The sequence below is a fragment of the Schistocerca americana genome, chromosome X, assembly GCF_021461395.2.
Source record: "Schistocerca americana isolate TAMUIC-IGC-003095 chromosome X, iqSchAmer2.1, whole genome shotgun sequence".
NCBI classification, from domain to species: domain Eukaryota; kingdom Metazoa; phylum Arthropoda; class Insecta; order Orthoptera; family Acrididae; genus Schistocerca; species Schistocerca americana.
The window spans coordinates 550,621,376-550,636,051 of NC_060130.1; positions in this window are offsets into that span (position 1 = coordinate 550,621,376).

Sequence of the window (14,676 nt, forward strand, 5' to 3'; positions counted from 1 at the left end):
ATGGCAGGGTGACGAGGTGTAAAGTTGGCGGTGACTTCCGCTGGGGCGTGGGCACATTGTGCGAGACCTGGTATTGTTGTCTGGCTGTGATTCTGTGCGGTATAGCCGGCAGGGCTGGAGAGGCTCATTTATCGCGTAGGCCTGAAGAAGCGTGCGCTGGTACTCCGTGTCTTCCTGCCTCGCCTGTTGGAGACTTCCTTGCTATACCTCTGGTGCGGGTATTCCAGGTACGCCTTCTTCAGCGCATCATGACTGTCTGCGGTGTACGCATCGCTGCTGAGACGTGGGGCAGTCGGCGCGAGTATTATTCCTAGCGCAATTAGCGCATTTTAACGTAGAGCAGTACTGGTTACATATATGATCAAATATATGACAGTTAAAACATTTACGCGCCGATGGGATATATACCTCCACCGGGCAACGCACACAGCACACGGGAGTCAAACTGATGCACATACGTTCTGAATAGCAATATGGTATTAATTCTGTCCTTCTTCTGATTTCTCGTCTTCCGCCATATATGCGGAATGATTAAAGGTGCAGTAATACCGTTCAAGGGATCTTCTTTACATAAGCTGATATAGATTATCCGAATTACTCACCGGCGAGTCCTGTTACGTCTTACTGATAAGACATTTGTAACGTTACTCATGCTCCGTGAACATAAGCTTTCTGATTGTCAATGGATGAAACTTCCCACCTCTCCCCCATGTCCCTCCGTGTATATACTGAAGGGACCAACGTCATTATCCCTACATCAGTTGATTTGTGATGGACCCGATGGTCCACTATTGATTCTACCCCACTGCGATTGCTGCCTGTCTGTCACCATTACGTTCTTCCTCTTGTTGCACGCTCCAAATGAGAGGAGGTAGTCGTAGTTACTATAGTCACTCAGAACTTCCATGTCCTCCATGTCTGTCGAGTGTATTCGCTGTTGAACTGTTCTCGTTTGATGCCCGGCTACCGGGAAATGGGTGGAGTGGTCACATTCCACGTAGAGCCCACTTTCCATTGTAAGGAAAAGTTTGACTCCTGTTTCTTAGTACTGTATCCTGCTCTAGTAACCAGAAGATTTTAGTTTGTCCTTATATACACACCACAGACACAATTAAAGTAGTGATACTAGACACGGAAACAAAAATTTGACAGAGCCGCTACTAGAGGGATGTTAATGTCCCGTAGTCTCGATTTTGAATGTGACTGCTGTTCTTCCACATGCAGTTTGTCTGCTGGCTGACATTGATAGAAACCAGAAAGCAGCGAACAGCAGTTGAGGTCACCCGATTAGAGCGATTAGAGCCTATTATCTCCGCTACAGCCAGCACAAACGCACCAAATCTACTTTCCGGGGGCATACCATACATTCTTTCAGCCCTTTCATCGTTTACGTATTCATTATGAATCCAGTATATTCCCTGGTACACATCCTGTCTTCTCTGTTGTTTCATAAGAAACATTCAGATCTGTTTCTCAGTGTCTCTGTGATCCAGCAGTGTCAGTACATTAGTAATACGTTAGTAGCTCCTATGAAAACGTGTTGTTTTTGTAGCAATATAGCGGTGAAATTTATTTTTAACTTGGTCCCTTTATATTAGAAAATGTATTCAATACATTTAAATGCTACAGGTTAACTGGTAAGAACACACACGCTATATGACACACGTTTTTGTTGGCACTATGTAAATGAGACTTACCTCTAGAAGAGTGTTGCTCTTCTAGTCTGCAAGGAACTGGAAGGGTAGAGGTACTATGTTAATCTGTAAACTCTGAACGGCTGCCCGTAATTCATAGAGATTTCTGAAAGTAGACTGATGGCACGTGCATCTGTCTTTCCTTTGTCCCACAAGACTAGTAGCATTGTGAGCCCGGCTAGTGTTGCAGACAGTTCCTGGCAGTGAGACATTTCTCCAGCGGGTACAATAACAAGACAGGAGGTGTGCATTACTGCCAAAGTGACTTCATATCGCTCGCATCTGAGAGAGGACGGCAACGCACCAAGCGTCTCATTTCAGCCCATGTTAAGATTCCCAGTACGAGTATACCATAGTCGTTCTGAATTTTACTCTGATGGTAAGTCGAATCAGTCATCTTTTGTCAAATTCAACGCACCTGCAGCTCTGTGTGCTGTGTCTCATTAGTTGGGCTGCCTTTCTACATTCTCCGGGCGTGCAGTGACCGTACTCTGAGCTTGTGATAACCCCTGTCTACTGTGACGTGAGGATAGCATTCCTTTCACTTCTGTACGTATAAAGAGGAGGTACATTTCGATGGTACGATTGTTTCTGTATTGTTGACTTTACTCGGCACTGAACCGACGAACGATTCGCCACCATGTACGTCGTGTATTTGCTGTCAAAAACCGATTACTGCACATTCTCTCTTTTTTTTCTGTTTTCTACTGACGCCGGAAATTTTTCCATAGCGACTGAAATATACCTTTGTTAAATCCCTCTAACTAAAAGGTGATAAGGAAGATGTCAATAACTGCTGATATATTTCATTACCTACATCATTTTCCAATATTTTTGAGAAGGTAATGTACTCTAGAATAGTACTCCTCCAGAACAGATTTAATATCTTTAGTAAACTACAGTTTTAACTTCAGAAGAGTTGCTCTACAGAGAATACACAGGACTCGCTTTCGGGACAACGGATCGAACACGCGTCCGACAATCCAGACTTAGATTTTTCGCGGTTTCCATAAGTCACTCCAGGCAAAGTCCAGAATGGTTCGAGCCGGCCGCGGTGATCTCGCAGTTCTAGGCGCGCAGTCCGGAACCGGTTCGAATCCTGCCTGGGGCATGGATGTGTGTGATGTCCTTAGGTTGGTTAGGTTTAAGTAGTTCTAAGTTCTAGGGGACTGATGACCACAGCTGTAAATCCCATAGTGCTCAGAGCCAGCCAGAATAGTTCCTTTGAAAGGGCACGGCCCATTTCCTTCTTCATCCTTGACGCAGTCCGAACTTGTACTCCGTCTCTAATAACCTCGATGTCGACAGGAAATTAAACCCAATCTTCCTTCCTTCCTATATTGAGAATGCCATTTACGCTCATAATATTTTAAAAACATTTAATAACAAAAGAGCACCAATTTATATTTTCTGTTACCTATGCAAGGCATTTGAGTGTGTGAATCATAATATCCTCTATGATCAGTGATTCCCAAGCTGATGTTTATTATCCCCTGCGAGGTTTCCTGAGTGGTAAAGAAAAAAGGGTTCGATTTTCTTTCGGTAAAGAAACAAATTTATTTTTTAAATAACATTAGTGTTATCATTATTTCAAAAGACTGTAGTTCCGATGGCGTAAGTTACAAATAGTACCTTTTTGGTTTCAAATACCAACATTATCGCGTGACATAATGTGGTGGACACAGCTTGTGAAACGAATATATTCCTCACATAGTCCCCTTTCTACTCTGTAGAATGCGTCTATGACAGTAAAACTGAAACATAAACGTCACATATGCTAAGTGTTGTGGTTGGCAGGAGAGCCAATACCGTGTTACTAGAGGAAGCCGAAAGGCACGCGTTTTAGCTCACGCAGGCTGGAGTGAGGTCTGGAACAGGACAACGAAATTAGAGTTTAGAAAAAACGGACGTAGCTGGTGGAATACTTCACTTTAATCCATTAATGGTGAACGTCGCTCTTGACGTTACATGATTCACAGTATCAATAGTAACTGGTAATGGCGCCTTGATAGGTCGTAGCAAATGACGTAGCTGAAGGCTATGCTAACTATCGTCTCGGCAAATGAGAGCGTATTTTGTCAGTGAACCATCGCTAGCAAAGCCGGTTGTACAACTGGGGCGAGTGTTAGGAAGTCTCTCTAGACCTGCCGTGTGGCGGCGCTCGGTCTGCAATCACTGATAGTGGCGACACGCGGGTCCGACGTATGCTAACGGACCGCGGCCGATTTAAAGGCTACCACCTAGCAAGTGTGGTGTCTGGCGGTGACACCACACTAAGCACCTCATGATGAAAACAGCTTCTTAGGGATGTGCGTAGTTCCCACAGTGTACCAGAAATTGCATCATTCATTTTATTTATTTTGTTTACGCGTCTGGCTCCATAGGACCAAACTGAGGAGCAAATCTCCAAGGTCATGGAACGTGCCAGTACATGAAATTACAACATAAAAATAATAACAGATAAAATTAAATCGTCTTAACCAAAAAAAGTCAACCCATAAGTTAAAGTAAACGAAATCAACAATGTAACAAAAGAATCAGCTTAATTTTTCAACAAACATCTCAACAGATTAGAAGGATGGACCCATGAGGAATCCCTTCAGTTTCGATTTGAAAGCGCATGGTTGCTTATTGAAAATGGATGCAGTAGTGTACTGCACACCTTTCTGTACAAAAGTTAAGTAAGTACGATCCAACTGCAGATTGGGTTTCTACCGAGTATTAACTGAGTGAATGCTGCTAATTCTTGGTAATAAGCTTACACTGTTAACAAGAAACGACAGTAAAGAATATACCATATATACTGAGTGGCCAATGTCAGATTACCCAGACTAATTAACAGGGGTCGACAAGAGGTTCACGAACTTATTGGTTGAACTGCCCGTTTCTGAGCCACAAATATCCTTTTAGAATGGGAAGAGTTACCCCAAAACATAATACCATACGACATGAACGAATGAAAATAAGCAAAGTAGAGTAATTTTCGTGTCGAACGATCACTTACTTCAGATACCGTTCGAATAGTAAAAAGGGCAACATTAAGTCTTTGAACAAGATCTCGAACGTGGGATTTCCACGACAGTTTACTATCCATCTGAGCACCTAGGAATTTGAATTGCTCAGTCTCGTTAATCATATGCCAATTCTGTGAAATTAAAACGTCGGGTTTTGTTGAATTGTGTGTTAGAAACTGCAAAAACTGAGTCTTACTGTGATTTAACGTAACTTTATTTTCTACAAGCCATAAACTTACGTCATGAACTGCACTATCTGCAACAGAGCCAATGTTGCACACAACAAACTTTGATACCAAGGAAACATAAATATTTTAGAATTTCCCGTAATACTAGAGCGCTTATCATTTACATAAATAAGGAACAGGAGTGGCCCAACACTGATTCCTGGCACCATTTCACTGTACCACTCACAGACCCCACATCACAGCCATTCTCAACATTGTGAATAATAACCTTTTGCTTTCTGTCGTTACAGTAGGAGGTGAACCAATTGTGAAATACTCCCCGAATTCCATAATGGTCAGACTTTTGGAGCAATATTTTATGATCAACACAATGAAACGCCTTAGTTAAATCAAAAAATACGACTAGCATTCGAAACTATTTGTTTAATCCATGCAGTACCTCACAGAGAAAAGAGAATATCCCATTTTCAGTTGTTAAACGACTTCTACAGCCACACTGTACATTTCATAGCAAATTACGTGAAACAAAATGATTAATTAACCTTACGTACACCTCCTTTTCAATAACTTAAACACTGATGGCATAGAAATAGGTCTACAATTGTCTACATTTTCCCTTCCCCTCTTTTTATAAAGTGGCTTTAATAGTGAGTACTTTAATCGTTCAGGAAACTGATCACTCTTAAAGGAACAACTATAAATATGGCTAAGTACAGGGCAAACATGTAAAGCACACTACTTTAATCCATGGGAGTCCTTAGTCTTCAGTGATTTGATTATTGTCTTAATCTCCCCCTTGTCAGTATCACAGACGAGTATTTCAGACATCAATCTCGGAAAAGCATTTTCCAAGAGAGTTTTATGATTCCTTGTAGAAACTAAGTTTGTATTAAATTCACCAGCAATTCTCGGAAAATGATTGTTAAATACTGCACTTATATCTGACTTATCAACAACAGAAATATTTTTACTACGAACAAGGCCGGCCGAAGTGGCCGAGCGGTTCTAGGCGCTTCAGTCTGGAACCGCGCGACCGCTACGGTCGCAGGTTCGAATCCTGCCTCGGGCATGGATGTATGTGATGTCCTTAGGTTAGTTAGGTTTAAGTAGTTCTAAGTTCTAGGGGACTGATGACCTCAGCTGTTAAGTCCCATAGCGCTCAGAGCTATTTGAACCATTTATTTGCCATTAAGGTTTCACGAAGTCCGCCATCTTCGGCACTCCCGGCATAGAAATCTCCTTCATCGTCACCAAGAAATTCCCAGCCACGTCACGCCTGGACCCCGGCTAACGTTCGGCACCACGTGGTCCAGTTATTGTGCGGCATCACGCGGCTTTGACGTGCGTACTGTGCGGCCGCCCCAACTCCGAACATAGAATATTTCCAGGGCGCCACAAGTTGCCCGTTACCTCACAAAGGCGATTGCCTTATGTTACCTTACTGGAAGGTTCTGTATGCTCGGATGGCACTTCTCTACCAGTCGACGTCGGAGCCACCGTGTTGCTGCATCAGTAGCGCCCCAATCATCCAGGCAGTGCTTCCCGCGGAATGCATCCTTCATTGGGCCAAACAGATGAAAGTCGGGCGGTACGTGATCAGGGGTGTAGAGTGGATGATAAAGAACAATCCAAGGAAGTTTTGTGAACTCCTCCCAGGTGCGCAGACATCCAGTTGTGCAGCGAGGTGTTTGTCTGTGATTCGTTGACCATCTCAGATGAGAATGTTCGCACGTTCCAGCACTGCAGGAGCCACAGCTGTGTGCAATAGGCCGGTACGCGGGAAATCGGATGGGATTGCTCGACCTTGTTGCGATGATGACAGACACGTCCAACGACTCACCGTGCTTTTGATCACTCACTGGGCTCCGTAGACATTCTCTAAGCCCCTATGAATAGATTAGAGGCTCAGATTTACCGCCAAGAGAAAGTCAATGACAGTTCTCTGTTTCGAAAGCACGTTAATTAGAGACGCCACTTTCAAGGCTACGTGTAGCGCCGCAACATATCAAAACTTCAGAAAACTATGGGAGATGAAGCGAGAATTTTCCACTATGTCCCACAACTAATTTCGCATTTTCTCAACCGAAAATGGTCGAGCAAAAAAATTGTAGCATTACTTATTGGACGCCGCCCGTATTATTATTGTTATTATTATTATTATTAGTAGTAGTAGTAGTAGTAGAATTTGGGAATAAGCAATGTAGGAGTACGAAAAGTGCTTCCAGATGAGCATTTGCCTTTTTTTGCGCCCGTATGTCTTTTATTCTCTACCTGTGTGCTTTCTTTCTCAGTTCAGAGCATGTTGTTCCGGACTATTTCTTTGATTTCTCGCACGGCTCCCCCCGTCGGAGGTTCGAGTCCTCCCTCGAGCAATGGTGTGTGGGTCGTCCTTAGCGTAAGTTTAAGTTAGATTAAGTAGTGTGTAAACTTAGGGACCGATGACCTCAGCAGTTTGGTCCTTTTGGTCAACTTGCCATTTTCGGATTTAGAACCTGAAAATATCACGGATTTGGACATCTTCCGAACCAGTTCTTGCGAACTTCTGATCAGTTTTGATCCGAAAAATTCATTTCATCTTGTCCGTTTTGGCTTTGCTGCTATTGTCAAAAATATTTACTATTTGTTTTGTAAATATGCGCCTGCGTTCGCTCTGTTAATGTGTACATAGAAACTTTACTAGCGCTTTTTAATGTCAATACGGATATTTGTGGACTGCTTGATTTCCTGGTTGGGGTGGCCGAGCGGTTGTAGATGCTACAGTCTGGAGCCAAGCGACCGCTACGGTCGAAGGTTCGAATCCTGCCTCGGGCATGGATGTGTGTGATGTCTTTAGGATAGTTAGGTTTTAGTAGTTCTAAGTTTTGGGGGACTGATGACCTCAGAAGTTAAGTCCCATAGTGCTCAGAGCTATTTGAACCATTTCCTGATTACGTCTGAGTCGGTATTGTTCGTGAATCAGTTTTCGGCCTAAAATTTCTCTTACGATACAGCGTCCCTTCTTCTCAGTGTGTTCTACGTGTGTTCTGTGTTTAAAATAACTGTTTGTGACCATTGTAGGTTGTGCTGTGGTAGTGTCATGCAAACCCACAAGGGATGCGAACCCACTCCATGAAAAACACGACCACACCATAACACCACCGCCTCCGAATTTTACTGTTGGCACTAACACGCTGGCAGTTGCGTTCACCTGGCATTCGCCATACTCACACCATGTCATCGGAGCGCCACATTGTGTACCGTGATTTGTCACTCCACACAACATTTTTCCACTGTTTAATCGTACAAAGTTTACGCTCCTTACACCAAACGATGCGTCGTTTGGCATTTACTGGCGTTATGTGTGGCTTATGAGCAGCCGCTCGACCATAAGATCCAAGTTTTCTCACCTACCGCCTAACTGTCATAGTACTTGCAGTGGATGTTGATGCAGTTTGGAATTCCTGTCTGATGGTCTAGCTCGATGTCTGTCTATTACACATTACGTACCTCTTCAACTGTCGGCGGTCTCTGTCAGTCAACAGATGAGGTCAGCCCGTACGGTTTTGTGCTGTACGTGTCCCTTCACATTTCCGCTTCACTGTCACATCAGAAAGAGTGGACCCAAAGATGTTTAAGAGTGTAGAAATCTCGCGTACAGACGTATGACACAAGTGACACCGAATCACCTGACCACGTTCGAAGACCGTGAGTTCTGCGGAGCGCCCCATTCTGCCCTCTCACGATGTCTAATGACTGATGTCGCTGATATGGAGTACCTGGCCGTAGGTGGCAGCACAATTCACCTAATATGGAAAACGTATGTTTTTTTTTTTTGGGGGGGGGGGGGGGGTTTCGAATACGTTTGATGACAAAGTGTATTCGCGTCTGTTCTGTTTCCCTTCTTGTGTGACGAGTGAATTAACACATTATTCAAACCTCATGGAATTTTTTTCTGTTTGCCAATGTCTTGCAGGATTTTGGTCATTCATTTCAAGGTGTTGGATTTAAGAGTATCTGCTCTGATCCCATCTTCCCTCGATGCTTTATTGCTTTAGGAATCTTTGTTTTGATTCTGGGATGTTAAGTAGTTCTTTGAAATATCTAACGACCTCCTTGCAGTTTTCCTAACCGTTTAGAGCCTATTATCCATTTTCTTTCTTGACTCTGGGACTTTGTATTGATATCGATCTTAGTTTGGAGTTCTTGTGATATTTCGTGTGTTGTTTCTTTTGAAGTTTTTCTCAATATCAAGTAGAAGATGGTTATTGTATTCCTTTTGGTCTTTCTGAATAATTTGACTGAGTTTTTCCTCACTTTCAGAAACGCGTTCTGGTTTTATTTTGTCTTACCACTTTTCCAGTCATTGTATGAATCTTGTCGAGATTGAGTTGTATACTCACATTCCTGACTTCACCAAGGATGTTTTTTCTCCATTTCTACACAGGAATTAGTGTTTGTGCTGTTTCGATCAATTACCTATTCAGTTTTTGCCAATTGCTTGACTGCTTTTTTTCTGTACTTACTTTGTGAGAGATGGTTGGATCCTGCTAGTGTCTATTTTAGGGCTTTGTGTCTTCTTTTCTCCGAATCTCTGACGTTTTAGACGTAGTTTTATTCTTCCCAGGTAATGTTCAAAGTTTGCACTGTTTCTGACTTGGACGTTCATAATATCTTTGTGGCTAGAATCACACAATTATCAGCCAGGACATTATGACCACCTACCTAAAAGATCGTATGTCCACAAAAAATGGTTCAAATGGCTCTGAGAACTATGGGACTTAACATCTGAGGTCATCAGTCCCCTAGACCTTAGAACTACTTAAACCTAACTAACCTTAGGACATCACACACATCCACGCCCGAGGCAGGATTCGAACCTGCGACCTAGCGGTCGCGCGGTTCCAGACTGAAGCGCCTAGAACCGCTCGGCCACACAGGCCGGCGTATGTCCACATTTGGCACGGATATCAGGGACGATGCTTCGTGGCATGGGAGCAATGACGTCTTTGTAAGTCGCTTTAGGGAGCTGGCACCACATCTGAACGCACAAGTCACCTAATTTCCGTAAATTCCGGAAAGGAGAGCGATGAACTCTTAACACCACGTTCATTGACATCCCAGATGTCTTCGATCGGGTTGAGATCTGGCAAGTTAGGGGGGCAGCAGAGCAATTTAAACCCCCCACTGTGTTGCTCGAACCATTCTGTCACACTACTAGCCTTGTCACATGGCGCATTGTCTTGCTGAAAAATGCCACAGCCGTCGTTAAACATGATCGTCATGAAGGGGTGTACGTGGTCTGCAATCAGTGTACGATACTCCTTGACCGTCATGGTGCCTTGAACGAGATCCACTTGACCCATGGATGTCCAGGTGAATGTTCCCTCCGCCATTTTGATCTTTCCCGCAGTTCGGGTGTGAAGGACCTTTTCCCGTGGAAGACGACGGATTCGTGCCCTCCCATCGGTATGATGAATGTAACGGAATCCATTAGATGACACAGCACTGAGCCGCTGTACCAACGTCCAGTGCCGATGGTCACGTGCCCATTTCAGTCACAGTTGCCGATGTCGTGGTGTTAACATTGGTACATCCACGGGTCATCGGCTGCGGAGGCTCATCGTTATGAGTGTTTGGTGCACTCATCAAAAAAAAATGGTTCAAATGGCTCTGAGCACTATGGGACTTAACATCTATGGTCATCAGTCCCCTAGAACTTAGAACTACTTAAACCTAACTAACCTAAGGACATCACACAACACCCAGCCATCACGAGGCAGAGAAAATCCCTGACCCCGCCGGGAATCGAACCCGGGAACCCGGGCGTGGGAAGCGAGAACGCTACCGGGTGCACTCATCGTTCAGACTCACTAGTACTCTGCCCAGCTTTGACGTCTGATGTTAGTTCCGCCACAGTTCGCTAACTGTCCCATTTTAGCAGTGTGCCCAGCCGACGACGTCCGAGACCTGTAACGAGGGGCTGCCACCCAATGCCAGGACATCAGATAGTTGTTTAACCTTGGTTTCGCAACGTGTTGAGGACACTCACCACAGCACTCCTCAAACGCCCGACAAATAGTGCAGTTTCCGAAATGCTCGTGCCGAGCCTTCGTAAGATCACGGTCTGCCCCCGGTCAAACTCTGGTAGTTCGCGCGCCTTCCGCATTCTACATACGGACAGCGCGTTCACTGACACTCTTTCCTCGCCCGGTGACGCTGGTATCGCCTGAAACGGTTTATGTCGATAGAATGTCAGTGGTCATAATATTCTGACTGAGCAGTGTAGATTCCTGTACGATCAATCTGGAATTCGCCTATGAGTGAGTTCGGTGATATCCATGTCATCTGTTTTGCTGATTTCTTTTTGAAGTGTGATGATGTGATTTTACGATTGAATGTCTTGCACACTTAAACTAATCTTCGTTCATTCTGGTTGGTTCATTTATGTGCTGGGAATTTTCCAAGCATTTATCTGTACTTTATTTCTTTGCCTAACTGTGTACTGAAATCGCCTAGTACGATTCTGACATGGTCTTCTAATGTTCCCATGATTTCTTCGCATTTTCGCAGTTAGATTTGTTTTCAACATTGATTGGCATTTGTGCATTGATTAGTGCGTATGTTTTATTTGCACAGCTCAGATTGATTGTCATTAATCTGTTGTTTACAAGATTCACATTTGTTATGGATGTGAGTATGTCTGTCTTGACTGCAAAAGCGACTCCAAAAAGTGTGGAAAGTGTGGTTTTCCTCAGAATTCGTTTGTCCGTTTTAACCTGGAAAAGTGTAGTTCCCAAAATCCATTTCATTTTCACCAATCACTTTTGTTTCTTGTTGTGTCATTATTTGTATTTTTGGTTCATTTAGGGTATCCCTAATTAATTCATCTTTTCTTCTTATAACAGGTTCATTGAGCCGAAAAAGGTTTTGGGGTTCGGGCAAAGTTGGCTAGAGAACTCTGATTCCCTCTGTTCACGTGTGAGTCCAGGTTCCCGAAAATCCGATAGTCTCGTTGTACTGTTCTTAGCAGCAGTAAATTGATTACCTCCTGCAACGCCTCGTGGTAATTGATTGTCTCAAGTTTTATGCTGAAGCACAGTTTTTTTAGGATTGGATTCTTAATTCCGGGATAAATATTCCAGCTGTGCCTCTGGTGATAAGAAACTGACCACTTTGCTGCTTGCTACAAGTCAGACATAAAGTGGATTTCGCACGATAGCTCTCGCGCCTACTTTGTCTTCGTAGCTGCATTCATTTCTTTTGAACATCTCTCGTTGTAGGCTAGGTCGCTTCCAGCCTCATCTTTTAGGCAGCAAGCTAAGCTTCCCTCTCTTGCATGGATCTCTAGTTACTGAGTCACTACGCCACAACACGACCTAGTGCAGGGGGACTATATTACTGTTATTGTTAAAATTATTATTCATATTATTATTGCTATTGTTTTTGTTGTTGTTGTTGTTAGTGGCAGTGGTCAGACACAAAGCCTTGGAAGCCTGAGCTCTTCCAATATCTGTCAATTCAGAAGCAAAGAATCAAGCAATCAATTGATTTACAAACAATATGTGTGGTGCTTTGAGAGATGAAATTTTGAAATCAACAGCGGATCTAGCGGGTAAAGAGACGAGGGCTAGTAGAAATGCTTAGGTAGTAGAAGAGATATTGAATTTAATAGATGAAAGGAGAAAATATAAAAATGCAGTAAATGAAGCAGGCGAAAAGTAATACATACGTCTCAAAAATGAGATCGACAGGAAGTGCAAAATGGCTAAGCAAGGATGGCTAGAGGACAAAAGTAAGGATGTAGAGGTATATATCACTAGGGGTCAGATAGATATTGTCTACAGGAAAATTAAAGAAACCTTTGGAGAAAAGAGGACCACCTGTATGGATATCAAGAGCACAGATAGAAAACCAGTCCCAAGCAAACAAGGGAAACAGAAAGGAGGATGGAGTCTATGGAGGGTCTATACAAGGGCAATGCACTTGAGGGCAATATTAGTTAAAATGGAAGAGGACGTAGATGAAGGTGAAATGGGAGATATGATACTGCGTGAAGAATTTGATAGAATACTGAAAGACCAAAGTCGAAGAAATGCCCCAGGATTAGACAACATTGAATTAGAACTACTAATAGCCTTGCGAGAGCCAGCCACGACAAAACTCTACCACCTGGTGAGCAAGATGTATGCGACAGGCAAAATATTATCACATTTCAAGAATATAATAATTCCAATCCCAAAGAAGTTAGGTGTCGAGAGGTGTGAACATTACCGAACTATTAGTTTAATAAGTCATTGGTCGAAAATACTAACACGAATTCTTTACAGACGAATAGAAAAACTGTCAGAAGCCGACCTATGGGAAGATCAATTTAGATGGTGTAGAAATGTTGGAACACGCGAGGCAATACTGACCTTATGACTTATCTTAGAAGATAGATTAAGGAAAGGCAAACCTACATTTCTTGCATTAGTAGACTTAGAGAAAGCTTTTGACGACGTTGACTGGAATACTCTCTTTCAAATTCTGAAGGTGTAAGGGGTAAAATACAGAGAGCGAGAGGCTATTTACAATTTGTACAGAAACCAGATGGCAGTTATAACAGTCGATGGACATGAAAGGGAAGCAGTGGTTTGGAAGGGAGTGAGATAGGGTTGTAGCCTCTCCCCGATGTTATTCAATCTGTATATTGAGCAAGGAATATAGGAAACAAAAGAAAAATTCTGAATTGGAATTAAAATCCATGGAGAAGAAATAAATACTTTGAGGTTTGATGATGACATTGTAATTCTATCAGAGACAGCAAAGGACCTGCGAGAGCAGTTGAACGAAATGGACAGTATCTTGAGGAGAATATAAGATGAACATCAACAAAAGCAAAACGAGGATAATGGAAGGTGTGGTGTCACCGCCAGACACCAGACTTGCTAGGTGGTAGCTTTTATATCGGCCGCGGTCCGGTAGTATACGTCGGACCCGCGTGTCGCCACAATCAGTGATTGCAGACCGAGCGCCGTCACACGGCAGGTCTAGAGAGACTTCCTAGCACTCGCCCCAGTTGTACAGCCGACTTTGCTAGGAAAGATTCACTGACAAATACGCTCTCATTTGCCGAGACGATAGTTAGCATAGCCTTCACCCACGTCATTTGCTACGACCTAGCAAGGCGCCATTACCAGTTAATATTTAAATTATAAAACATCTGCCGTCAAGAGCGATGTACTCCAATTATGGATTAAAGTTAAGTATTCCAAGAACTACGTTCTTTTCTCTATAGGATAATTACTTTACCTTGTTCCAGACCTCGCGCCAGCCTGCGTGAGCTTAAGCGCGTGCCTTTCGACTTCCTCTCATAGTGACTTGGCTGTCTTGCCAAGTCACAACAGAATGTAGTCAGATTAAATCAGGCGATGCTGAGGGAATTAGATTAGGAAACGAGAAACTTAAAGTAGTAGATGGGTTTCGGTATGTGGGGAGCAAAGTTACTGCTGATAATAGAAGTAGAGAGGACATAAAATGTAGACTGGCTATGGCAAGGAGTGCGTTTCTGAAGAAGAGAAATTTGTTAACATCGAGTATAGATTTCAGTGTCAGGAAGTCTTTTCTGAAAGTATTTGTATGGAGTATAGCCATTTATGGAAATGAAATATGGACGATTAATAGTTTAAACAAGAAGAAAATAGAAGCTTTTGAAATGTGGTGCTACAGAAGAACGATGAAAATTAGGTGGGTAGGCAACGAAACAAATAAGGAGGTACTGAATAGAACTGAGGAGAAGAGGAATTTGTGTCACAAACCTGA